At 43.6% G+C, this 27,010-nt stretch overlaps 1 protein-coding gene across 2 annotated transcripts in view; it reads right to left on the bottom strand.

Annotated features, from left to right (window-relative positions):
- Nucleotides 1–27,010, bottom strand: part of LOC120407930 (tetraspanin-36-like) — a 70,503-nt gene that overhangs the window by 19,186 nt on the left and 24,307 nt on the right. The gene's annotated exons all lie outside the window — the stretch shown is intronic.

The raw sequence follows: 27,010 nt of genomic DNA, 5'->3' as shown, positions 1-27,010 counted from the left end.
GCACAAAAAACAAGTACAAAATGTCCTGCGTATCTTTCATAGGGACTCACCTATTTCAACTGTCTGTATTATGAAAAAAAACACCCTAATTTATAATAAAAATAATAATAATAAATAACTTCTTGCCTCAGCTGAGCTCTCTGGAACCCGCAAAATCTGTTGGGATGTGTAGATCTGCTAAATCTTGGAAATATGTAAGAATTTCTAAAAGTTTTTGTTTATTAACTATGTTTGTGGTCTTGTTGTGATGGAGTGGGGGATTTTCTTAATGGTTTGCATGAAGAGTGTAGGTGACTCGATTTTCCTGTGTGTTGCTGGTTTAACGAGGTGGTGGAAGAGGGTGTTTGTTGTTGCAGAGGACCAGGTGTGACCTCGCCTAGCAGGCTGGACCCAGGACAACGGCCTGGACACAGTGACCCTGAAGCTGCCCTGTTTTGGCAACCATCCCAGTGGGAGGACAAAGGAGCTGAGGAGAGGAGGTCTCGGTGATCTGTATTTTTATCTATGAAAAAGCACCTTGAGAACTGCATGTGTCATCTTTGTCATGTGTTTGATTTAATCTAGACCTTAAGCTCCCCGAGGCACTTATTATTTACTTGATAACTGCTATGTCGACCTAGGACCCAGTCATGCAGGGTGTTGCGCTTTCTCAGCTTCCATTGATTTTAATAGATCAATCCTCTGTATGTATATGTGTAATGCTTATGTGTATGATCCATTAATGTCAATGGGGGTTGCGGGTGCTCAGCACCACCAAGAATTGTTCAGCACCTCACATGATGGGCTCCTACATAGACATGGTGACTTTCAAGTAAATAGTAGATTCCTTAAGGAGCTTAAGGGCTAGAATAAAAAAAAAAAGATGTTTCCTCATTCCTAACCACAGCTGACTCCAATGATCATGGGGATATTTCTCCAAGGCTTGTTGCATCAAGATTCCTGCCTAGTACAGTGAATCCTTTATAAGCTTAAAGAGCACTCGTGTTGTGTCTCTGGTCCCATCTCAAACAGCTCTTCTACTGTGCTTATCAGTGGTGTCAGTGACCCTAAATGTAGTGCTCCCCTCATCACACATTATTCCAAAGCCCTTCACAGAAGCTGCGCCTGTTCATGCCCATGCTGAGCGCCCAAAACTTCGACTGGACACGATGCTGCCCACGTAAAAGTCAATGAGAGTTTTACCACTGATCTCAATGGGAACAGGACTGGGCCCAGGGAGTGCAATGGGAGCGGATCGTGCTCAGTGTCTTGTACAAAGTACTCATCACCTCACCGAACTGCGCCCTCTGGCCTAATGCTGCTCTCACTGAAGTCCCAGCAAGGGCTTTGCTACTAATGTCACTGGGAGCAACCCTGGGCCTGTAGCGAGCTTATAGTCAACCTAAACCCAGGGATCACTCACCTCCCAGTCAAAGGCAGCCTCTGCTGTGGTGACATATACATTTAACAGTGCACCAGCAGCTGACACCAGGCACTTCCTACTCTTGCTGACATACATTCATTTTAATTGCACTCAGAGGAATTCACTCTTAAAGGAGACAGTCACGATCGCTGGGATGCTGTTGTCTAAGAAACAACAATCTGGTCCCTTCCACACCCCCACCAATATTGCACTTTGCTGTGGGAGAGTTCTGAAAGCCTGTGGGGTGTTTAACCGTCACTATGGAGTTGTGCATTATTTTTAAAGATGATTTTCTTCTGGAACCGCTCTATTATTTACCCTGTATGAGCTTCACAGATCATTTCATTCTTTTTCTGAAAAGGGAAAAGCCAATGCTCACACAAGTTTTCAGACATCTGAAGAAATCCTTCTGGAGAGTAATCCCCCCGCTAGGAAATTTGCGCCAATTAAAGTCAATATAAGAACCATTTATCAGAAGAGCTCAGTTGTCTTTAAAAGCCATCATCACCCTCACTCACAAATATGAACAACGGACTCTCAGCCCAGTGAAATATGGTATTTGCCTCTCAGGAGGAAGCAGATTGGTGCATCTGTCCACATACAATTGTGTTTGTAAAGAATAAATGTGATTTTATTACTGATGAAAGATATCAGATTATCAGCCTTGGAGATTGAACTCCTTTAACCAAAGGGTTGCAACAGCATGGGCATAACACAAAAGCTTCCCTGCAGAGTCCTGTCAGTGTCTCAGAATTGATGTGGAGAGACCATCTCTCCGGTTAAGGTCAGAGTTCATTCTCCATGCCTCCGTTCAATCATTGGCCTCTCTGCTGAGACTACTAATACGGTGCCAATGATTTCTGTGTTGTTGGCACCTGTACACTGGACACAGGATCAAAGCCACCATGAGCAGATCACATAAGCCACACCTGGATTTAGGGTGACCAGATGTTCCGATTTTATAGGGACAGTCCTGATTTTTGGGTCTTTTTCTTATATAGGCTCCTATTACCACCCACCCCATGTCATGATTTTTCACACTTGCTCTCTGGTCACCCTACCTGGATTTGACTGTGCAACCTAGAGGTGCAAGACTATCCCGTGGTCCATTAGGTTTGCCAGTTTAAAGTAATTTAAAGTAATGTCCTTGATACTTAATACTAAAACATGTTGATAGTTTCCTCCATGTGTTAACCTCCTTTCCCCAAGTCTGCTGCATGTCCCTCCTTTATTTTCACGTGCAAGGTGCATCACTCATTTTAGACCTAAAGCTACTTTCATCCCACACAACTCTGGTGTTATAGCTCATTGCTCATACCTATACATTACTGAGATCAGATAAATTGAGTCATTAAACTGGGGCTGAACTAAACCTTATGTGTATTAAAGACATTGCTCCCATGTCCTTCCAAGACCCCTGCTCCATTGGGGCTGAATTCTGGCAGTCCCTTCTAATAGTATGATGGTGAAAGAACTGGGAGAGGAACCACAGGTTCACTGCTGTTTCACCTCCATCCTGGTTCCTCTAGAATCCTATGAGTTGAGATCTGCAGCCCCTCCATGCACTAAGCCACAAGGCAGTATTTGAGGCTCCAGGGTCAATGGAAGATGTCTGCAATTCTAGCACATGCCTCCAGCTCTATTTGTGGCAATTACCTATTCTCCCTTCTTGGAATAATTGTGGTCCTGGCATGAGAAACTTGCACAAGAAGCCATGAAGGGAACTGCACAGATTCACTTGGGCTAATATAAAATATAGGCTGCGCAGAGCACTCAATTTGTAGAGAGGAAGTGAAGAGAGTCAGAATTTGATGGCTGGTGTTTCCTTTGAATCTTTAGCATACATTTTTTAGGACTAATATTTTCTGGGACTATCAGGTAACATGCAAAGTCCAAAAAGCCAGCGCTACACATTTATGGATTTGAGGGGTAAGCAGTGAAGACTTGGTCCAAAATCCACTGACATCCATGCAAATACTCTCATTGACTTCAAGGGGATTTGGATCAGGCAGTAGATCTGGTCAAGGTCGAATATAAAACTTGTCGTATATTAGTTGTTTTTAAAAAAATCCAATTTCAGGTTTATTTTAAAAATAGCAGATTTTACATTTCAATGTTCCTAGTCAGGGAAAGAGAAAAACTTCATTCTCTGATTGTTATACTAGAACCAGACTTCACTGGTGAAAGGTGTCAAAAGCTCGCTGTGCAGGAAAGTTAAAAGCCGCCCGGGCAGTAGGTCATCCAAGTGAAATAATTCCTTTAAGAATATCCAGCATTGTGTGTTCTTGAACATGTCAGATTTAGCAAAGTTTCTGCTTTTCTAATTCACTTTCAGGTAAGTGAAGGATGCAAAGAAAATTGAAGATTCAGAAACTGAAAAACCTTCAGGGAAACTGTACTTTTCCACTGTCTTCATTATAAGTTTTGCAGCAATAGATATGACAAACTACAACCACATTGGTAACAGCAACATACTGAGACACTGCTTAAGTGAGGGAGACCACCCTCGCTAGGGTGAGTTAGGACAAAAAGGCCTGGGGTATTGGGGGTGGGGGGGGGCATGGAAGATTTTAATTCATCCTCTGCCTAATTTCTCTTTAAAAAATACAAAACCACAACAACTGCATGTGAATTTGGTGCTTGCTGTTTTATAGTTCTTGTACAATATTATAACCCAGAATTTAATTATTATACTTATTTCCTTCTGAACTGCCTTAATCAACAGGCAGGAGTCAGGCAAGAAGGTGCAGCACTTTTTGTTAACTACACAATCACTTATGTCAATCTGACTCTAAACATGGAGGTTGGCATTTTCAAACGCGCTCAGAATTGGCCTCTCTCTACTCCCACGGGAGTCATGGTGAAATACCCATCCACTTCCACAGGAGCAAAACTAGGCCAGTGCAGAGCACTCTTGAAAATCTTCTCACACACCCGACCCCAGTTCATGCAGGGCATAGCCAGAGGCATACCACAGGTACTGGCACAGTTACTCCCATACTGGTAACTTGGTACCTCTCCTTTTGAATGCAGCACATTTACTTGCTGTATATTTCTACTGCTCAGAAGTGACTCATAACAGGCTGAAGGTGCAACGCTATGGGAAATTGTGCTCTTCAGCTTACTGTAATTAAATCTGGGTGTGCCTGCAGAGCAACAGGATGGTGGCTTCTGAGTTGTCTGGGAATTGTTAACAGAGGCTTGTTTGCACTCTAAAACTGCTTGAGGTTGTGTGTTTAAGTATTTCTGGGAAAGTCCAAGGAGGTATATCGTGATTTATCAGTATACGTCAATTGAAAAAAGGTGCTTAGTTGATAGTCGTGAAGAGGGAAATCTTCTAGGAACAACAGGTACAGTCTGGCCAGTGGGAGTGGTACTTGAGATACTTGTTCCACCCCAGGAGCTCAGCACCTAAAAATGAATCCTATTGTGAGTAGCACTACGTAAACCACTATTCAAAACACACACTGAAACTTCTATGTCTTGCTTCTGGTCATGCTGGAAATACAGGGAGCTGGTTTGTTCTCATGGAATTTCTGCAATTCTGCTTCCAGGCAAAAATGGGAAGTGTAGTGACACTTGAAAATGAAAGAATGGGTTTTAAAGTCATTACGTGAATATTTTGGAGCCCCAGAGAAAAGGGTAACAAGGTTGAAAGCAAAGTTAAACCACAATGGTCCAAATTCCAATTATAGCGGCTTCATCTGTCCACTCTGTGGTGCAGTTACACCAGCAACTGGCCACTAATGGCTGAAATCCCCCATCTAGACAAAATTTAGGAATGAAGTGAGGCTGGATGTAGCTGGTAAAAGAGAACTTCTCACTGAGCAAACATGATTATTTTGTTACTTAATTTTGTTGTTGTTCTGATCTCCATAAAGCCATTGTAGCCACATGCAGAGGCATTACTGGCTGACTGGATTTTGGAAGATGTAACAACCTAACACTTCCCCAATTCCCCCCAAAAAACTCCCTAGTCTGATTTTTATTCCCTTGATTGCCTGCTAGGGCTCCCCAATGAAACACAGAATCATAGAACTATATAGAGTCATAAGGAACTGCAAGGGTCATCTAGTCTAGCCTCCTGCCAAGAAGCAGGATTTTTTGTGTCTAAACCATGCAAGCCAGATGGCTATCCAACCTCCTTTGAAAACTTCCAATGAAGGAACTTCCACAACCTCCCCAGGCAGTCTGTTTAATTGTCCTACTGTTCTTACAGTTTTTCCTGAGATTTAATCTAAATTTTCTGTGCTGCAGTTAGAACCTATTGCCTTTTGTCCTGCTCTCTGTGGCAAGAGAGAACTACTTTTCTCCATCTTTCTTATGGCAGCCTTTCAAGTACCTGAAGACAACTATCATGTCCCCCCTAATCTCTTTTCCAAACTAAACATATCCAGTTCCTTCAGCCTTTTCTCAAATGGCTTGCATTCCATCCCTTTGATCATCTTTGTCACTCACTTCTGGATCCTTTCAAGTTTCTCTACATCCTTTCTATACATTGGTGACCAAAACTGGACACAGTACTCCAGCTGAGGTCTAACCAGTGCAGAGTTAGAACGGTTCTATCATCTCCTGTGACTTGCATGCTATGCCTCTGTTAATGCAACCCAAAATTGCATTTGTTTGTTTTGCAATAATGTTGCATTGCTAACTCATGTTGAGGTTGTGATCCACCACAACTCCCAGATCCTTCTCAGCCATGCTGCTGCCACACCAGTTATCCCCCAATTTGTATTTGTACATTTGTTTTTTCTTCCCTAAGTGTAACGCCTTCCATGTGTCTTTGTTGAATTTCATTTTCTTGTCTGTAGCCCAGTTCTCCAATTTATCAAGATTCCTTTGAATTTTAGCTCTATCCTCCAAAATGTTTGCAAACCCTCCCCAGCTTCATTTCATCTGAAAATTTGATCAGTATGCTCTCTACTCCTACATCCAGGTCATTAATAAAGATGTTAAATAAAACTGGACCCAGAACAGATCTCTGTGGAACCCCACCTGAGACCTCCCTCCAACCCACATCATTCCATTAATAGTTAGTCTTTGTTTGCGGTTGTTTAACCAATTATGTATCCACTGAATGGTAGTTCCACCGAGCTCTCCAGCTTACTTATCAGAATGTCATGTGGGACTGTGTCTGAAGCCATGCTGAAGTCCAGGTATATTATGTCCATCACATTCCCCCTATCCACCAAATCAGTTACCCTGTCAAAGGAGGAAATCAAGCTGGTTTGGCATGATTTGTTCTTGGTAAATCCATGCTGGCTGCTAGTGATCACTCCTTCATCCTCCAGGTATTTGCAAACTGAATGTTTTATACATTGCTCAAGTAGCTTCCCAGGTATCAAAGTCAGGCTGACTGGTCTATAGTTCCCTGGCTCCTCCTTTCCCCCCCTTTTTAAAGATAGGCATTATATTAGCCCTTCTTTAGTATTCCAGAACCTCTCTTGTCATTCATGAGCCTGGAAATATTGTTGCCAGTGGCTCCAAAATTTCTTCAGCTAATTCCTTCATACTTCTTTCAAACCTGAAGAGCACATCTCTGTATGACCATTCCCACAAAAGAAGCTAAAGAGATGGATGAATGAAATCTCTATGTCAGAAGACTTATTTCACAGCTGATCGGAGAGACAACAAAGCTGTGATTATTGCTGCTTCCCCAGCCATAATGGCTTGGATTGTTCTCACAGCTGAAGCCAGAAGGATTTGTTTTTCTTACCCCATGCCTGCATTAGTCTGATTGAAAGGAGAGACTGTAAATTATTTGAGAACCAAAAAACCCTACTTGGAGTGAAGAACATGGAGCTAAGAGAGGGTGAAGCAATGGTAACCTCATCTTCCTAAACTGATCATCAGTGAGGCAGAGTGCAATCTGATTCATTGGGGCTGATACTCCAGTGCTCTACACCTGGTGTAGTCAGACAGTCATTTGCACTAATGTAAAGTGAGGGTAAAACACTGCCATTCTGATATGGCATAAATGACCACAAAAGGTGCAGGGCAATGATGAACTGGAACCATTACCTGCTCCCTCCAAAACAGTATGACCAGAGTCCCTCTCTAACCCCATAATACGTACGGTAGAATCATAGAATATCAGGGTTGGAAGAGACCTCAGGAGGTCATCTAATCAACCCCCTGCTCAAAGCAGGACCAACACCAATTAAATCATCCCAACGAGGGCTTTGTCAAGCTGGGCCTTAAAAACCTCTAAGGATGGAGATTCCACCACCTCCCCAGGTAACTCATTCCAGTGCTTCACCACCCCCCTAGTGAAATAGTTTTTCCTAATATCCAACCTAGATCTCCCCCACTGCAACTTGAGACCATTGCTCCTTGTTCTGTCACCTGCCACCACTGAGAACAGCTGAGCTCTATCCTCTTTGGAACCCCCCTTCAGATAATTGAAGGCTTCTATCAAATTCCCCCTCACTCTTCCTTCTGCAGACTAAATAACCCCAGTTCCCTCAGCCTCTCCTCAAAAGTCATGTGCCCCAGCGCCCTAATCATTTTCGTTTCCCTCCGTTGGACTCTCTCTAATTTGTACACATCCTTTCTGTAGTGGGGGACCCAAAACTGGACACAATACTCCAGATATGGCCTCACCAGTACTGAACAGAGGGGAATAATCACTCCCTCAATCTGCTGGCAATGCTCCTACTAATGCAGCCCAATATGCCATTAGCATTCTTGGCAACAAGGCCACACTGTTGACTCATATCCAGCTTCTCATCCACTGTAACCCTCAGGTCCTTTTCTGCAGAACTGTCGCTTGGCCAATTGGTCCCCAGCCTGTAGCAGTGCATGGGATTCTTCCGTCCTAAGTGCAGGACTCTGCACTTGTTCTTGTTGACTCTCATCAGATTTCTTATGGCCCAATCCTCCAATTTGTCTAAGTCACTCTGGACCCTATCTCTACCTTCCAGTGTATCTACCTCTCCCCCAAACTTAGTATCATCCGCGAACTTGCTGAGGGTGCAATCCATCCCATCATCCAGATCATTAATGAAGATGTTGAACAAAACCAGCCCCAGAACCGCCCCGGAGCACTCTGCTTTATACCGGCTGCCAACTAGACATTGAGCCGTTGATCACTACCTGTTGAGTCCAACGATCTAGCCAGCTTTCTGTCCAACTTATAGTCCATTCATCCAATCCATACTTTTTTAACTTGCTGGCAAGAATCCTGTGGGAAACCGTATCAAAAGCTTTGCTAAAGTCAAGATATATCACATCCACCGCCTTCCCCATATCCACAGAGCCAGTTATCTCATCATAGAAGGCAATCAGGTTGGTCAGGCATGACTTGCCCTTGGTGAATCCATGTTGACTGTTCCTGATCACCTTCCTCTGCTCCAAGTGCTTCAAAATGGATTCCTTGTGGACCTGCTCCATGATTTTTCCAGGGACTGAGGTGAGGCTGACCGGTCTGTAGTTTCCCGAATTCTCCTTCTTCCCTTTTTTAAAGATGGGCACTATATTTGCCTTTTTACAGTCATCCGGGACATCCCCCGATCACCATGATTTTTCACAGATAATGGCCAATGGCTCTGCAATCACATCAGCCAACTCCTTCAGCACCCTTGGATGCATTAGATCCAGACCCATGAACTTGTGCATGTCCAGCTTTTCTAAATAGTACTGAACCTGTTCTTTCACCACTAGGGCTGCTCACCTCCTCCCATACTCTGCTGCCCAATGCAGCAATCTGGGAGCTGACCTTGTCTGTGAAGACCAAGACAAAAAAAAAAAGCATTGATTACTTCAGCTTTTTCCATACCTTCTGTCACTAGGTTGCCTCCCCCATTCAGTAAGGGTCCTATACTTCCCCTGACTTTCTTCTTGTCACTAACATACCTGTAGAAACCCTTCTTGTTACCCTTCACATCCCTTGCAAGTTGCAACTCCAATTGTGCTTTGGCCTCCCTGATTACACCCCTGCATGCTCGAGCAATATTTGTACACTTCTCCCTGGTCATCTGTCCAAGTTTCAACTTCTTGTAAGCTTCCTTTTTGTGTTTAAGCTCACCGAAGAGTTCTCTGTTAAGCCAAGCTGGTCGCCTGCCATACTTGCTATTCTTTCTGCACATCAGGATGGTTTGTTCCTGCACCTTCAATACGACTTCGTTAAAGTATAGCCAGCTCTCCTGGACTCCTTTCCACCTCATATTAGCCTCCCAGGGGATCCTGTCCATCAGTTCCCTGAGGGAGTCAAAGTCTGCTTTTCTGAAATCCAGGATCCATATTCTGCGGCTTTCCTTCCTTTTGTCAGGATCCTGAACTCAACCATCTCATGGTCACTGCTGCCCAGGCTGCCACCCATTTCTTCTCCCCCTACCGATTTTTCCTTGTTTGTAAGCAGCAGGTCAAGAGGACCACAGCCCCTAGTTGGTTCCTCCAGCACTTGCACCAGGACATTGTCACCAACATCTCCAAAAACGTCCTGGATTGTCTGTGCACTGCTGTATTGCTCTCCCAGCAGATGTCAGGGTGATGGAAGTCCCACATGAGAACCAGGGCCTGTGATCTGGAAACTTCTGTTAGTTGGTCTGGTGGTCTATAGCAGACACCCACCACGACATCACCTTTGTCGCTCTCGCCTCCAAATTTAACCCAAAGACTCTCAACACGCGTTTCTCCAGTTCCATACTGGAGCTCTGAGCAATCACATTTTCAATCACTCTTACATACAGTGTAACTCCTCCACCTTCTAACCCCCACCTGTTCTATGACTCGCATCAAGAAATGTGTTGACAAGCAGTGGATTGGAGACAGCCCAATAGCTCCAAAGAGGTATTTTACTATTACCAGACTTTGACGGGTTGGACCCCTGTTCTGGGGTGCCACCTGATGTACTGGGATTTCACTGAGCCTCTCTTGCTCAACCAACCAGGTTTCCCTCTCCCTGCTTTGCTGAATTAGGCTCTCCGGCCTCTTGCAGCATACACACACACACAGGTAGGGCCTCACCCCACTGCAATCACAGAAGGAAATCAGCTCTGTGTGAGAGGACTCCCCCAGGCACTCACGTGCATGTCCCTTTTGGGAGATAAACCCAAAATAATACTATCTTGCACTATACAGAAAAATCTACACAGCGGAAGCTCATAAAAATTCACCCTCTTACTCAATGTGAAGAGAGATGTGCACAACTTCTTCCCCCCCCCCAGTTAGAAATTACATAAACTGGGTTTTATTATAAACAAGAAATAAGTTTATTAACTACAAAAGGTGAATTTTAAGTGATTAAAGAGATAGCAAACAGAACAAAGTAGATGACCTTAGTAAATAAACAAAACTCACAGACTGAGTTTAACACACTAGATAGGTAAAATACAAATTTTCACCGTGAGTGATAAACAGACTTGCAGATTCTTAAGGCACAAGTTGCCTTGGCTTTCCCAGGTTTTCTTACACAGGCTAAAGATCTTAGCCTGGGACCATCATTTCTCACAGTTCAGTCTTTGTTCCTCGGGTGTTTTCAGGTGTGTTGTTGTATGGGGAGTGAGGACCCCTCATGTTGTCTTTCTCCCTCTTTTCTATCTTCCCCCCACTTGCTGGAAAGCTTTTTTTGCTGTGACCTGAGTCAAACAGTTCCCACTGTATAGAGCTATTTGACCTATGTCAAACAGTTCCCACTGTGTAGTGCTCTCTCTAAGAGGTTCCTATTGCACACAGTTCCTGGGGTAATCCTTATGCTTGTGTGCATTTCTTCAATCAGCCACTAACATTGTTTGGCCTCATCCAACATAGCATATTTGAAATACAGAGACACGGTCAATATTACCAGCTTCAGATACAAAAAATGATATATGCATACAAATTGGATAAACACATTCAGTAAATTACAACTTTTCCAATGATATCTTACAAGACCATATTGCATAAAGTATATCTTAGTTATACTATATTCATATCATAACCATATTTCCATAAAGAATATGGGGTGTAACGTCACACAGACTTCTTGGCTATTGGCAGTTTCATGCAACATTTTCCTCCATAAAGAACTTGTTTTCCTTTTGTCACCTCTCAGTGACCCACAGCAGAAGGCAGGATGCATTGGTCTTCCTGGTTCTGTTTGTGCGCTGTGGTACTGTCAAACATACATGCTCCAGCTGCAGTTTTATTGTTCCTTAGTCTGTTTCCCACCAGATTTTTGATTGCACTCCCAGGACTTGATTCACAGAACTTCAGTGACGGCCTAGCTCTGCTCCCATTGCAGTCAATGGGAGCTGTACCACGAGAGTCAATGGAAGCAGAGCTAGTCCAGCATTCTGTACTTCTGAAAAATCTCACTCTGATTCTCTGCCTGCCTTAACATCCTTTTACTCGTGTTTAAAAATCCATCCATTTTTTCCTGTGCCACCTTGAGCTTTTTCCTCAAGCACTACCTTTGCAGTCTATGGCTGCCTGAAGTACTGATTCTGTTGTGTCACAATGCCTTCCGGTTTCTTAATTTTCGGCTGCCAATTCCTTCTTAGCAGCATCACTTCTGGGGCATTGTTTTCACCCATGCATATTCCCCTAGAGTCTGCAGGCATATTTTCATAAACCCCTCTGTTTTCCTCTTCCACAGTATGCCATTCCTGATAGCTATAAGCTCCCTCACATCAAGTAGCTTTGTGTGAGTCAGTGTTACCCTCTCCAATAGCTATTGCAGGACCATTTGGCGTTCTCACATCTTGGCTGTACATCTCCCTTGTACATGCAGATTGCTTTCCCTTTTCCTGTCTTAAATTTGAATTCTGCCATCTGGGATGGACATGGTGCTTGTCCTTGACACATCTAGGGCATTCCTTCCCAAATGCTGAACTCAGCGTTCTCTGGGGTGGGATGTGACCCACTGTACTCCCTGCAAGTGATCTGAGCTCTGACCTGCTGGAAATACAAGCTTGTGGGCCTTCAGTGTGCCAATCAAATAGACATGCAGGATTACTGCCATTTAGAGCAGAGCAAATTTAACTCCCCACCATGGCTTTGGATCCCCTTGGACAGACAGGTGATGCATAGCTGCAGGGTGGAGGGAGCAGCTAATGACAGTGCAACTTTCAAGGCAAGGGGAACTTCAGAGAGCAGCATGGGGAAGGCCATCCCAGAGGTTTGCCCAGGAGGCATATGGCTTTGTTCTGCTTTCTCTGCAGATCCTTAGCCTGCAAACCTTGTGAATCCTATCAGAAACACATGCTCCAGCTTTTTTCATCCACTTTTCCTATTGTTTTTCCCCAGGATGGGATCATTGAGGCCTAAGAATCGAATTTAGTTTCCCCACAACTAGCAGTATGGGGGGGGGGGAGAAAGTAGGGTGTATAGAATGAGTGATATTAAGCTCAGATATTTAGCAATGGTTGGTTTGGTGTTATAGGATCCTAATCAGCACTCGTGACTTTGCACTGGCAGTTTCAGTGGAGATTTACCTTTGACGTCATGCAAATAACCAACCAAGATCAAACACTGCCGAAATCTTCATTAACCTCAGTCCCCTCATTTAAAATGTACAGTAAGAAGGTAACTGAAAAAAAAATCTTATTGAGCCTATTTGTACAAAAGCATGAAGGACTCTTCAGACCTTCAAAGCACATTTCTTAATTTATCAGTCATTCTGTGCAAACAAGGCACAGGTTTCAATTGGCCTGGAAAATATGCCCTTCCACAACTGACCAGGCTGTTTTTCTTTTCCCTTGCCTGCCTCAAAAGCAACAAGTCATGGCCACAGGGTTGTGTGAAATCCTGGTTGATTTTCAGGAATAAACCCAGGTGTTTTCATTATTTTCTAACTTCTGTGTCAGAGATATTTAGCAGCACAGGCCACAGGCGAGGCTTGCATTGGGGCGGGGGGGCGCGGCGGGCGGCGGCGCGGCTGCGGGCGGCGACTGACGAGAGGTCCACGGGACCTGCCGAGCGGGCCGCTGGGCGGAGATGCCGAGGGCGGCGGGGCTGACGTGCGAGGACCTCGCGACCTCCGTGGCGGGTTGGCTTCGCGCTGGTGGTCGCTGGTCGCTGGGCGGGTCGCAGGCGCCCGGGCGCAGCTCGGCGCCGCTCGCCGCCGCAGCCGCGCCCGCGGAACCGCCCGCAGCTGCGGGAGGCCAGCCAGCCGCAGCAGCAGTCACCACCACCTCCCAAGCCCACGGGAGGTCCACTGCCCCGGGCGGCGGGGCGCCCGCAGCACTGCTTGGGGGGGCGCGAAATATATGAGCCGCCCCTGTTTACATCACTGGAAACCTGTTTTGAGACTAGAAACACAAGATTCTCTAAATTCACTAAAAGCCATTAACTATTTTCAAGTTAAAAGTGAAGTCGTGAGAGCTTCAGAGGTCTTCTTACACCTCTTAGGAGACAATGAACTACAGGACTGGCCCTAACACTGACGGACTAGCCCCGGCAAGGATGGCTTGTTGGTCTAGGGGTCTGATTCTTGATTAGGGTGTGAGAGTGTGGATTCACATCCCAGTGGGTTAACAGGAAAAAAATCTTTGCCAAACACACTTAACGGTAGAAGCAACCTATCTATCTTAGGTACTTCTACAGCAAACATGAGCATCTGAGTGCTGTAAAGAACTGCATGTATAAAGTGACCGTACTTCAGTTAGGGACTGATCCAAAGCCCATTGACTCAATGGGAGCCTTTCCATTGACTTCAATGATCTCTGGCTCAGGATTTTGGTGGATGGTTGGACAAAGAGAGTGTTCTGCAGGGGCATGCTGGAGAGAACTAAGGATATCAAGCTGTCTCTGTAACACCATCAACACAATCCCTCCTTATCTGATCGTATCATAAGGGCAGTTTGCTAGTTGTGAAATCAGTAGCCTTATAATAAAAATAACATGCCCCACCGTTCGGTCCTGCTACATGTGCTTCCCTGAAAGTCAGTTATGTTCTACGCCTTGTTTATTTCCAATTCTAAATTTCCCACAAAGCAAAGCACAAACTTTGACGTACAAGGAGCTCAAGGCACTGTACAAAGGTATCATCAACTTCATTTTATGGATAGAGGAAATAAAGCACAGAAAAGCCTGGAGCAAACTGTGCGAAAGTGCCCACTGATTTTTGGGAGCTTCCATTTCTTGGATGGCCAGCTTGAGGTATCTGGGGTCTCAATTTCATAAATACTGAACTCCTGCATCAACTTTTACTTCAGGTGGAGCTGCAGATACCATTTCAGAAATAAGGCCCCCAGGTGTCTCAAGTCTGACATCTAAACAAAGCTAGTGGCACTCAAATTCACTAGCCACCCTGAGTTGAAGTGGCTTGCTGCGAGCCATATAGTGAATCTATGGCAGAACTGGCAATAAAATCCAGGTCTTTAGACTCCTAGTCCAAAGCCCTTCACACTAGAGTGAACTGTCCCGCAGACCACTGCCCCCACTAGCTTTAGCAGCCTCTTGGCTAAGCCACAGAGCAAACCCTGGAGTTTTACATTCAAATTATGTGTAAAATGGAGCACAATCAACCGCACTTGTGCGGTTAAAGACTGCACCCTTAGTTAAAGATGGCCACCCCAAGTCAAGATTTTAAGATGTTTCACAGGAACAGTTTGCATATCCCTACAGAACATTTACCCAACCTCGCCTGGTCCTAAAGTACACAAAACACTTTTTGTTCTCAAGCAGACATGAATGAAAGGAACATTGTTACTGCACAACTGAAAGGGGAAAAAAAACCCTTATCACTGTTTTATTCATAGTCTTTTTAGATAAAGGTCTCACGTGCTTCATGTACTAACCCTGAAAAGGTAAATGGGGTATTTAATGCTGACAACTCCATTAGCAAGTGTTGAAACAGGACAGCAAAGAATCAACATCACTCCAACTGTCACAAGGAGCTTGTCACATTCCCATCCACAATTTGCTCCAAATTTTCTTTTTACTCTTTTGAGCTACTGGTATGTATAAGGAATGGAGAAGGGCAGAGTACCTCTCTTTAAAAAGAGGAACAAATAGAACCCTGGGAATTATAGACCAATCAGCCTAACTTCAATACCTGGAAAGATACAGGAATAAAGTATAAACAATCAATTTGTAAGCACCTAAGGGATCACAGGATTATAAGGAATAGCCATGATGGAATATCAAGAACAAATCATGCCAACTCAACCTAATTTCCTTCTTTGAGAGTGTTACTGGCCTAATGGATAGAAGGGAAACAACAGATGTGATATATCTTAATTTTAGAAAGGCTTTTGACATAGGCTCATATGACATTCTCATAAACCAAACAGGGAAATGTGGCCTAGATGAAATTACTAGATACAAGACCAGACTCGAGGAGTAGTTATCAGTGGTTCGCTGTCCAACCAGCGGTGCATATCTACTGGGGTCCCCCAGGAGTCAGTCCTGGGTCCGACACCATTCAATATTTTCATTAATGACTTGGCTAATGGAGTGGAGAGTATGCTTATACAACTTCCACGTGACATCACACTGGGAGGGGCTTCAATAATTTAAAATGACTTTGACAACTTGGAGAACTGGTTTGAAAGAAACATGGTGAAACTGAATAAAGACAAGTGCAAAGGAAGGAAAAATCAAATGCACAGCTATAAAATGAGGAATAATTGTCTAGGTGGTAATACTGCTGGAAAAGATCCGGGGAGTTATAGTAGATCACAAATTGAATGAGTCAACAATGTGATGCAGTTGAAAAAAAGGCTAATTTCAATCAGAGGTATATTAACAAGACTGTTGTATGTACGACACAGGAGGTAATTGTCCTGCCTTACCTAGCACTGGCGAGGTCTTAGCTGGAGTACTGTGTCCAATTCTGGGCACCACACTTTAACAGAAATGTGGATAAATTGGAGAGAGACCAGAGAAGAGCAACAAAAATGAGAAAATATTTGGAAAACTTGACTTACAGGGAAAGGTACAAAAAAAAACAACAAAACCAAACACCTGGGCATGATTAGTCTTGAGAAAAGAAGACTGAGGAGGGGCTTGATAACAGTCTTCCAATAAATTAAGGGCTGTTAAAAGGGGACAGTAATCAATTGTTTTCTATGTACCTTGAAGATAGGACAAGAAGTAATGGGCTTAATCTGCAGCAAGGGAGATTTAGGTTGGATATTAGGAAAAACTTTCTAGCTATAAGAGTAGTTAAGTACTGGAATAGGCTTCCAAGGGAAGTTGTGGAATCCCCATCTCTGAAGGTTTTTAAAAATGTGTTAGAGAAACAACTGCTAGAGATAGTCTAGGTTTACTTGGCCCTGCCTGAGCACAGGGCACTGGACTAGATGATTTCTTGAGGCCTCTTCAGTTTCTATAGTTCTATGTTTAAGAACTGTATCCCTTATTAAGCAAGTAGTATTTCCTCTTCTGTTGACTTCAACAGAAGTAAGGCAGGACTTGTAATTGGTTAGCATTATTTCTATGAGACCAAGTGTACTTTTTGTATCGTAACATTTAGTACTATTTTACACATCTATTGTGCTTTTCAGCCCAGGATCTCAAAAAGGCTTTAATAAGGTAAGAAAATCACTTATCCCCATTCTTAGAGATGAAGAAAGAGAGGCAGGAAGAAATAAGGATTTGCTTAAAGACAGACACTAAATCAGCCAGGGCTAAGCTGGGAACAGAACCCACGTCTTTTGATATCTTGAGCCATCCCCCCGATCACACTGTCTCACTTAACAAAAGCAAATTCAGTTGCCATTGTCAAAAGTCTCCTGCATGGTCCTTACTGTTCACTCAGTTTTTAATTGGAAGCGCTTCTGGAAGATTTTTTTCAGAATCTCTCTGGTGTCTCGGAGTGAGGCGTTACAGTAAGCTTTAGTCGAGCCTGCATTGCTCACACATCCAAACCTCTTCTGGATTTTGGCGGATGTTTTGGAGTATACAAAGAATGCAGGGTCAGACCCTAAAGGGACGCAAGACACAAATCCTCTTAGCAAAAATAGCTCAGCTCCTCCATGAGGAAATATATTGGATTTATCAAGTGTAAAACACAAAGCACTTTCTCAGCTCTGGTTTGAAATTCAGTAATGTCAAGATGCCAGAAGGGTTTTGAGGCATTTTAACATTTCCCAGAACTTGTCATGTGGGCAGGGAAGCTGTTCACAAATGAAGCTCCCCTACCTTACCATTACTAAAAACTATCTGTGACTCACTATATGCTCTCACAGCCTTTCATAGGGCACTGAACATTTCCCAGAACTTGTCATGTGGGCAGGGAAGCTGTTCACAAATGAAGCTCCCCTACCTTACCATTACTAAAAACTATCTGTGACTCACTATATGCTCTCACAGCCTTTCATAGGGCACTGACCAGCCTGCCAGCACACATCTTAGAGTAGGCTACAGAGGGAAAAACAAACAGCCTGCCACTTCCTAAAGTCTTGGAACTACAAAGGGCAAAGAGCAATGGCGTAAGCCAGAATTGAGTAGATAACCTATTCTGGGACCTCCTGTGCACTCCAAATGCCTGAAAAGTGACTGTGAAAATGACACTCTCACTGACCCGCAGGATGCATTTGCTCTGGAAATCTAGCTGTGTTCTTTCTGCCTCTTACAGCACCACTAATAATAATTAGCCAAATTCTGGCCCAGGAATTCTGCAGTTGGGTTTTAGTGGCCAGCTTTGGTGATGAATGAGGCAGAGCAGAGCCCACCTTGCTCTCCCACTGGCTCCTCGGTGCTGAGAAGAGCGAAAACATGTTTTTGTCAATAATGACAAACTCCCAGGGCAGCTCCACACAAAGAGCCGACTCATTCAAAATCTATAGATCTACCCACATTGAAAGTGTCCACACAGAGCACAGCGCACAAAGGTGGAACTTTTGCAATCAGACATCTGACCCTACTAGCACTTTAATCAGCCCTACGAACCAACTTCTGCAAGTTTTTCTTATTATCCCAAATAATTAGAAGGGACTCGTCAAGAAAATTAGGCTTAGCCTCTGCCTCCATCCCGAGGAAGCCCCAGAGGAGTTAGGAATCTCCCATCACCAGGGCCGGCTCCAACTTTTTTGCCGCCCCAAGCGGCGAAGCGGGAAAAAAAATAAAAATAAAGTCGATCGGCAGCAGCTCAACTGTGCCGCTCCATTCTTCGGTGGCAGTTCGGCAGCTGGTCCTTCGCTCCCTCTATTCCTATTCAGCAGCAGCTCAAAGAGGAAGAGAGGGACTGAGGGACCTGTGGCCGAATTGCCGCCAAAGACCCGGACATGCCGCCCCAAGCCCCTGCTTCCTTCACTGGTGCCTGGAGCCGGCCCTGCCCATCACACTCGCTCTCCATGTTGGGGAGAAGCGCCAGAGCTACATGGACTGAGGGGCAGGAGAAGCTATGCCAACCTCTACCCATACACCCAGGAAGGGCCAGAGGAGGAAGGAACCTACCAACTCTTCCCACTACTTTCCCTTGGCTTGTGAACTCTTTGGGGCAAGTACGGTCTCTAAGGGTACGGGTGTGACTGCAGCATGTGAAGCCATATCCAAGCTAGCTTTATTCTAGGTAGCAGGAAAACCAACAGTAATGAAGCAACGGCAGCACAGTCTGTACTAGCCCATAGGGACCCTGGGTATGCACTCGGGGAGGCTAGCCCACACTGAAACCTGTGCTGCCATAGCTTCACTGCTGTTGGCACCCCAACTAGCGCAGGTACGTCTGTAAGTGCTTCAATCACACACCCCAACCGCAGCGTAGACATAACGCTAAGTGTATACATGTTCAGAGCAACTGTGCCTCAGTCTTGTTCGGGTCCTTCAGGGGATACAGAAATGTAAATAAAACTTCTTTGCAACTGCTTTAAAGTAGTGTAAAATGTCCTCTGGATACGAAATACTGATTTCTTAAAATTAGGTCTGTCAAGCGATTAAAGCAATTAACCGTGCTGTTAAACAATAATAGAATACCATTTAAATTTTTTGGATGTTTTCCAAATGCATTGATTTTAATTACAACACAGAATACAATGCTCACTTTATATTTATTTTAATGATAAATATTTACACTGTAAAAAGAAAAGAAATCGTATTTTTCATTGAATTTAATACAAGTACTGTAGCGCAATCTCTTTACCAGGAAAGTTGAACTTACAAATGTAGAATTATGTACAAAAAATTGCATTAAAAATGAAACAATATAAAATTTTAGAGCCTACAAGTCCACTCAGTCCTACTTCTTGTTCAGCCAATCGCTCTGACAAACAAATCTGTTTACATTTGCAGGAGATAATGTTGCAAATGTTTACAATGTCATTTGAAAGTGAGAACAGGTGTTTGCATGGCAAAGTTGTAGGCAGCATTGCAAGATATTTACGTGCCAGATGTGCTAAAGATTCCTATGTCCTTTCATGCTTCAACCACCATTGCAGAGGACATGCATCCATTTTGGTGATGGGTTCTGCTTAATAACGATCCAAATTAGTGCAGATCGAAACATGTTCATTTTTATCATCTGAGTCAGATGCTGCCAGCAGAAGGTTGATTTTCTTTTCTGGTGGTTTGTGTTCTGTAGTTTCCACATTGGAATGTTGCTCCACACCCCGTCCTGATCAAATTTTGGAAGGCAAGTCAGATTCTTAAATCTTGGGTCGAGTGCTGTAGCTATCTTTAGAAATCTCACATTGGTAGCTTCGTGTTCTGTCAAATCTGCAGTGAAAGTGTTCTTAAAACAAACCACATGCTGGGCTAGGTTCCCTCTAAGCTGCCCAAGCCTGCCGGAGCTGCCGGCAAGAGGAGCTCCTCCCTTGGCCCCGCCCCAAGACCCGCTGGAGCTGCCGCACCCAGGGAGAGGCGCCTCTTTCCTGGCCCGGAGCTGCTGTGGCGAGAGAGGACTTGGGGGTATCCTCTCTCCCAACCACAGCCCTGGGGCAGTCTGCACCCAAACCCCTCATCCCCAGCCCCACCCTACAGCCCACACCCCCCCTTGCTCCCCAACCATCTGCCCCAGCCCTAAGCCCTCTCCTGCACCCCAAACGTCTCATCCCTGGCCCAACCCCAGAGCCCACAGCACCCCACACCCCAACTCTCTTCCTGAGCCCCCTCCCGCCAGGGGCGGCTCTAGGAATTGCGCCGCCCCAAGCAGGGCGACACGCTGCGGGGGGCGCTCTGGCAGTCGCCGGTCCCGTGGCTCCGGTGGACCTCCCGCAGGCATGCCTGCGGATGCTCCACCAAAGCCGCGGGACCAGTGGACCCTCCGCAGGCACATCTGCGGGAGGTCCACCGGAGCCGCAGGACCAGCGGACCCTTCGCAGGCATGCCTGCGGGAGGTCCACTGGAGCCGCCTGCTGCCCTCCCACAGCACGCTGCCCCAAGTGCGCGCTTGGCGCACTGGGGTCTGGAGCCGGCCCTGCCTCCCACACCCCGAACCCTTCATCCTCAGCTCCACCCAGAGCCCGCACCCCCAGAGCCCTCATCCCCCCACATCCTAATCTTCTGCCCCAGCCCTGAGTCCTCACCCAGACTCCGAACCTCTCAGCTCCACCTCCAACACATGAATTTTGTTATGTGCACCAATATGAAGGTGATGTGTCACACATCATCTCCATATTGGTGCACATAACAAAATTAATTCTGCACATGGATGTAAAAAATTAGAGGGAACACTGATTCTGGGACATCATCCAAGATGGCTATAACATGACATATATGGCAGAATGCAAGTAAAACACAGAGCAGGAGACATATAATTCTCCCCCAAAGAGTTCAGTCACAAATTTAATTAACAAATTATTTTTAACGAGCATCATCAGTGTGGAAGCATGTCCTCTGGAATGGTGGTCAAAGCACGAAGTGGCATACAAATGTTTAGCATATCTGGCACGTAAATACCTCGCAATGCCGGCTACAAAAGTGCCATGTGAATGCTTGTTCTCACTTTCAGATGACTTTGTAAACAAGAAGCGGGCAGCACTATCACCTGTAAATGTAAACAAACTTGTTTCTCTTAGCAATTGGCTAAACAAGAAGTAGGACTGAGTAGACTTGAACTTGTAGGCTCTGAAGTTTTACATTGTTTTGTTTTTTTGAGTGCAGTTATGTAACAAAAAAAATCTACATTTGTAAATTGTGCTTTCACGATAAAGAGATTGCACTATAGTACTTATATGAGGTGAACTGAAAAATATTTTTTGTTTATAATTTTTACAATGCAAATATTTGTAATAAAAATATAAAGTGAGTACTGTATACTTTGTATTCTGTGTTGTAATTGAACTCAATATATTTGAAAATGTAGAAAAACATCCAAAATATTTTAAAAATTTCAATTGGTATTCTATTGTTTAACAGTGTGATTAAAACTGAGATTAATTTTTTGTGTGTGTTAATCACTGGAGTTAACTGCGATTAATCAAAAGCCCTACTTAAAATCCACCTCTCTGCCATGGAGCAAAAAAGACCAATATTTTTCAGGGTCAACAAAATAATTCAAAATTCCTTGCAGCAGCACTTAAACACTGTCCACACAGTTATATTGATATATTTGCATATGCTGGTGTAGAAACAAGGAAATAAATCTAAAGAGCTATTGTCATTATGACTAACTTGGCTAGGACACTAGAAATGGATTATTTCCTTCTTGGGAAAGACATACTTTAATACCAACACAGCTTGTAATCAACTCCATTTTAGCCTGAACAGTCAAAGTTATAAATAAGTGAAAATAGCATCTTATAAGGGGAAGTGTTGGGCAACCTTAATAATAGGCTGTGCTAGCAGCCTAATGAATAATGCACACACAGGGACAGTGATATTAGTTGTCCAAAGCAAAGTGTAGCTTATAACTCACAAGTAGAGTGCACCACTTCCAGCAAACACCTCAGTGTTCATACCCTCAACCAAAGTTTCTTCCCTGCTATGAGAAGTCCCATTACAGTCAATGGATCAAATTCAGCCCTGAGTAATGTCACTGAAGTGTGAGTTGCACTCACTTCCCCCAGGGCTGAAAATGAGTTTATGTGAGAGTGAGTATAGGTTACAAGATCAGGTTGAAATTATGTTCAGGCACCAGGTTTTCTGTAATGTAATATCTATTCTTAAAGAAACTATTTTGTTTTACCTATAATTGGCTGAGCAAAGGAAAGCCCAGCCCTCCACTCAACTCAACAGCATTTCTCTATCATAGAATATCAGGGTTGAAGGGACCTCAGGAGGTAATCTAGTCCAACCCCCGGCTCAAAGCAGGACCAATCCCCACACAGATTTTTGCCCTGAGCCCTAAATGGCCCCCTCAAGGACTGAACTCACAGCACTGGGTTTAGCAGTCCAACCCTCAAACCACTGAGCTTTCCCTCCCCCTTAATTTCAAAATCATAGAATATCAGGGTTAGAAGGGACCTCAGGAGGTCATCTAGTCCAACCCCCTGCTCAAAGCAGGACCAATCCCAAACTAAGTCCCCAAATGGCCCCCTCAAGGATTGAACTCAACCCTGGGTGTAGCAGGCCAATGCTCAAACCACGGAGCTATTCCTCCCCCTCTATCTGTTTCCCTGTATGTAATAGGATGACCAGCTGCAATTTTCAAAAGTTAATACCAACATTTCAGGGAATATTCTACGTAACAATATTGATATTGGTGAAAAAAAGTCAGAAAACCAGAAAAGCCTGATTTCCACTAATATCAGGCCCATAGAGTGTCGATTTGGTGCCGCGGGCCACTTCACTGCTCACGAAGTTCTGTGTGTTATCCAACATTTCTACTGCAAAGAAAGAGGTGGGGGGAAGAGAACTTGTCAGAGTGGGAAGTCAAGGGGCCCAGCTGTTTTATGGGGACAGGCTGGAGTGAGGCTTGGCTGTGGGGATGGATGGGGAAGGGAGGTGGTCCAAGAAGGAGCTTGAGGCTCAAGTGTGCGACCCTCTAGGAATAAAACAGAATAATTTGACCCTGATGTGCTGGTGATGTGTTAAATAAAGTAACTAATTAGAGCTGTGCAAAATTTTTCATTGAAAACTTTTTGGGAGGAAAAATACAAATTGAGTGACACCAAAACATTTTGCAAATTCATGTCGGCTTCACCAAATTGTGTGGAACCCGCCTGCCCCCCACCCCAAATCCTGAGAAAGCCAACATTTTGTTTTGACATTTTTTAAACAAAATGTTTCAATCTTTCGAGTAAAAAACAACTTTTTGTTTTAAAATTTTCTTCAGTTTTATACATTAAAGAAGAAAACTTACAAACTTTAAAAAATGCTCAAAATCTAAACACATTTAATTTTTGGTCAAACAAAATGTTTTGCTCAACCAAAACCAAAATTCTTTTTTTTTTTACTTTTTGGCTTACAGAACATTTTGAAAAAAATTCATTTCAGGTCAACCCAAAATGAATTTGGTTTTTGATTTTACAGACCACCAGTGAACTGAAAAATCAGTTCTTCACACAGCTCTACTCCTAATAATCTATTACTGGAAGGTCAGATGTAGTCAAACAATTTACCTTCCCCTCCTACAGCACCTTTCATAAGAAGAGCTAAAAGTGTTTTAAAGACAGTGAACCTCACCAGACTCCATGTGAGGTAGATCAACATTATAATTTCTGTTCACAAATGTGCATCTGAGGTAGAGAGAATTACGATTAACATTTTAAAATTTGGAACTATGTTCATAGGTGCTGGAACTAGAGGTGCTCAGGGTGCTGCTGCACCCCCTAGCTTGCAGTGGTTTCCATCCTATCCAGGATTTACAGTTTGGTTCAAGAGCTCTCAGAACCCCCCTCTATACAAATTGTTCCAGCACGCCTGGCTACTAAAGTTAGATATTTCAGTCTATGGTTAGGCCCTTAAATAAGTGACCTGCTTTTCAGAGGTACTGAGCACACACAAGTCCCAATAAACTCCCCCTTCACAGTAGCAATACTTTATGTGTTTTGACATCAACATCTCCTGCAGGGGAGTCACTTAATGCTGTATTTTTGGCAGGTAAGTAAAAGAGAAACTGATCTGTAATCTCTTTATTTGTAATAGTCACATGCAGACAGACATTACGATAATGATCTGGGATCTCATACAGGGCTTACTGCATTTTTTAAACAGCATTTCAGTTCACCTCTAAGCAATAATTCCTACCAAGGCATTGTACCTGCAGCCTCTATTATGTAGGCGTAAGGTGAATTATTTCCCACAATCATTTTCAAGCTGGGTAAAATGTGCAGTTTTTCAGTGCTTGGGCAAGAGAGGTATTGCTTACAGGTGAATTGAAATGCTGTTTATAAATCTCAGTAAATCCTGTAGGAGTTCTTAGATGATTATCAGAGATGCATGTGAAGACCAAACTATCACAAATTAACATATTCTAAAAGATGAAAAATCAGTTCCTCCTTCACCTATCTGCCAAAACCTGAATTCAAGGTTCTGCATTTCCCCTGCAGGAGCTGAAGTGACTAACACATGCAATGGTAATCGTTAACAAGCTAGCATGTTAGCCAAGTTACCCCAACCTCTTAGAACATGACAACCTGTTTTATTTGGATAAGGCTGTGCCTAGGAATGAAGGGCTTTTCTGGGGCACTGTAAGCTCACATGCTAGAAACCGGGAAGGAAACTCTAACAATAGCCAAAACTAGACTGAAGTTTATGCTTCTGGTAGTTATTTGAGTTCCAATAAAGACAAACACTAGTGAAGGGGTACATTTGAGAGATATATAGTGTGTAGTTCCTCTCAAAGCAGGGGTAATTTCTATCTGCTTACAATGAAGTACTGCAGTATTTCCCTATGCTTCAAACAGGAAACAGCACACAGCAATCATAATTAACTGCACAGCAAATCAATAAAGTTAACACTTCAATGGTTCCTACTTTATGCACTGTATGAGAACAGGACTGTAAAACTAGAAACCAGGTCAATGGGAGTTTCATGCATGCCTCTTTGGGACACACTTTGGCCTGTGAAATCCAAGCTTTGGTTTCCAGTGATGATCACAATGAAGGTATGAACATTAAGAACTCAACAAGGGGAATTCTCCATCTCTTCTGTCCTCCCCTAATGCACATTCATCAACAGATCATTGCATTTTAACAAGGGGAGCTGAGTTCCTTCTGGTTTTGCCACATTTCAAGCCCTGAGCACAGCTCACCACAAAGGGGTTTATTTCTGAAAAGCTCACTTCTGCAAATGAAGTGATCTATCCGGTTCATTTCTTTCAGTCTATTGCTGAATTATTACTCAAACTTTCCCACATGGCAGGAAAGTCCCAAAATACTAACTGGAATCTTTATTGCCATTAAATTATATTACTACAGTCAAACTCACATGAGTCTTATCCCTAAAAATAGAAGAGAATCATGGCTGAAAGCTGTAGCTTCTACGTGGGACCTGAAAAGGGGGTGTAGTGGGGGGAGGGGTTACCTGTCACAAATTTTACACCAAAGTCTTCTTGACTCACATTCATACAACCTGAACCGTTTCCCTCCCCCAACCTGTTATTATAAGGTGCCACAGGACTCTTTGCTGCTCCCCCAACCTGTTATTTTCCTGACTAATACTTTCAAAAAGATGTCATGTACTGTTTGTAAGGCAAATATTGGCAGCTGTACTCTGGCTATTCAAATATCTTTGTACATGATGAGAAAATCATAAGCCTGAATATTCTTATGGAACATGAAGGCTGAAGTGCCCCTGGAACTGATATACCCATAGAGGAGTCCAGCACTCCAGCTGCCATTAGACCAACTGTATAACAAATCCAGATATACTTTTACTTCTTAGTTTTTAACAGCAATTTTACCTTCAGAAACACTAAAGACAAACTACTATATGATTCTAAAAGTAAACAATTTTTTACTCACAAACTTAGCAGATAGATAACTAAATCATACTACTCTATGAAACCACTTCAGCAAGGAATTTGTACACAAGAACAGCATATTTAACCACACTCTGGTTAACCATATGTTTCTTGAATTGGTTGGCTGAAAGTCCTGGTTAACCAAAAAGTGGTCATGTCCCCTAACACAATGTGCACGATTCATTGCTCCCTTATTCAGCCAACTCCCCATTTAGTCAAATGGTTTTGATGTTGCAACCTGCACAGTTCATTTATATGTGTCCATTAACCATTTAGGAGCTGCAAGACTAAGGAAGCTGCCAGTGCACTGTTTCTATCTGAGCATATTCGCACACTTCAGAAACTTAAACACTTAATTGGATCCTCTTAATATCATGCATTCGTCTGGGGTTCAGGAACTAAATGTTCTCCATACAAAGTCAAAAAACCACCTGGTAATATGCCTGGGATGTAACATTTGGATCTAGATCTGAACTGTGTGTCCAGTTCTGGGCTTTTGGTTCAGGTCTGCCTGTCTCCAGAAAATAACCATTCAATTAATTTCATTTGTATGAAATGATCAAGTGTGATACACTCAAACTTCTAAGTTTCATATTGAAACTAATTTAAGAAAGCCCAAAAATCAATGTATACAAAAAGCTGTGGCAGCTATGATGCTAGACACACTCCAGGATCAGCAGAGTCCAAAAATCAATGCAGAATGAACAGTGAAACTTGCATTTTTACATTAAAGTGCTTCCAGCACTAACACATCTGAACCGCTTCACTGCTGGAGAAGAAATGAAGTGCAGCAGCCGGAACCACAAAGTAGCATATGAAGATTTTTGTCTGCTTTTCCTAGGTTGTCGAGTGTGCTGCAGGGGCTCTCCAGACAGTTCATTCCATTCACCATTTTATA

Source organism: Mauremys reevesii, linkage group 6, assembly GCF_016161935.1.
Source record: "Mauremys reevesii isolate NIE-2019 linkage group 6, ASM1616193v1, whole genome shotgun sequence".
NCBI classification, from domain to species: Eukaryota; Metazoa; Chordata; order Testudines; family Geoemydidae; genus Mauremys; species Mauremys reevesii.
Note: the sequence above shows the minus strand (reverse complement) of the source record. Positions and strands in the feature narration are given on the sequence as shown.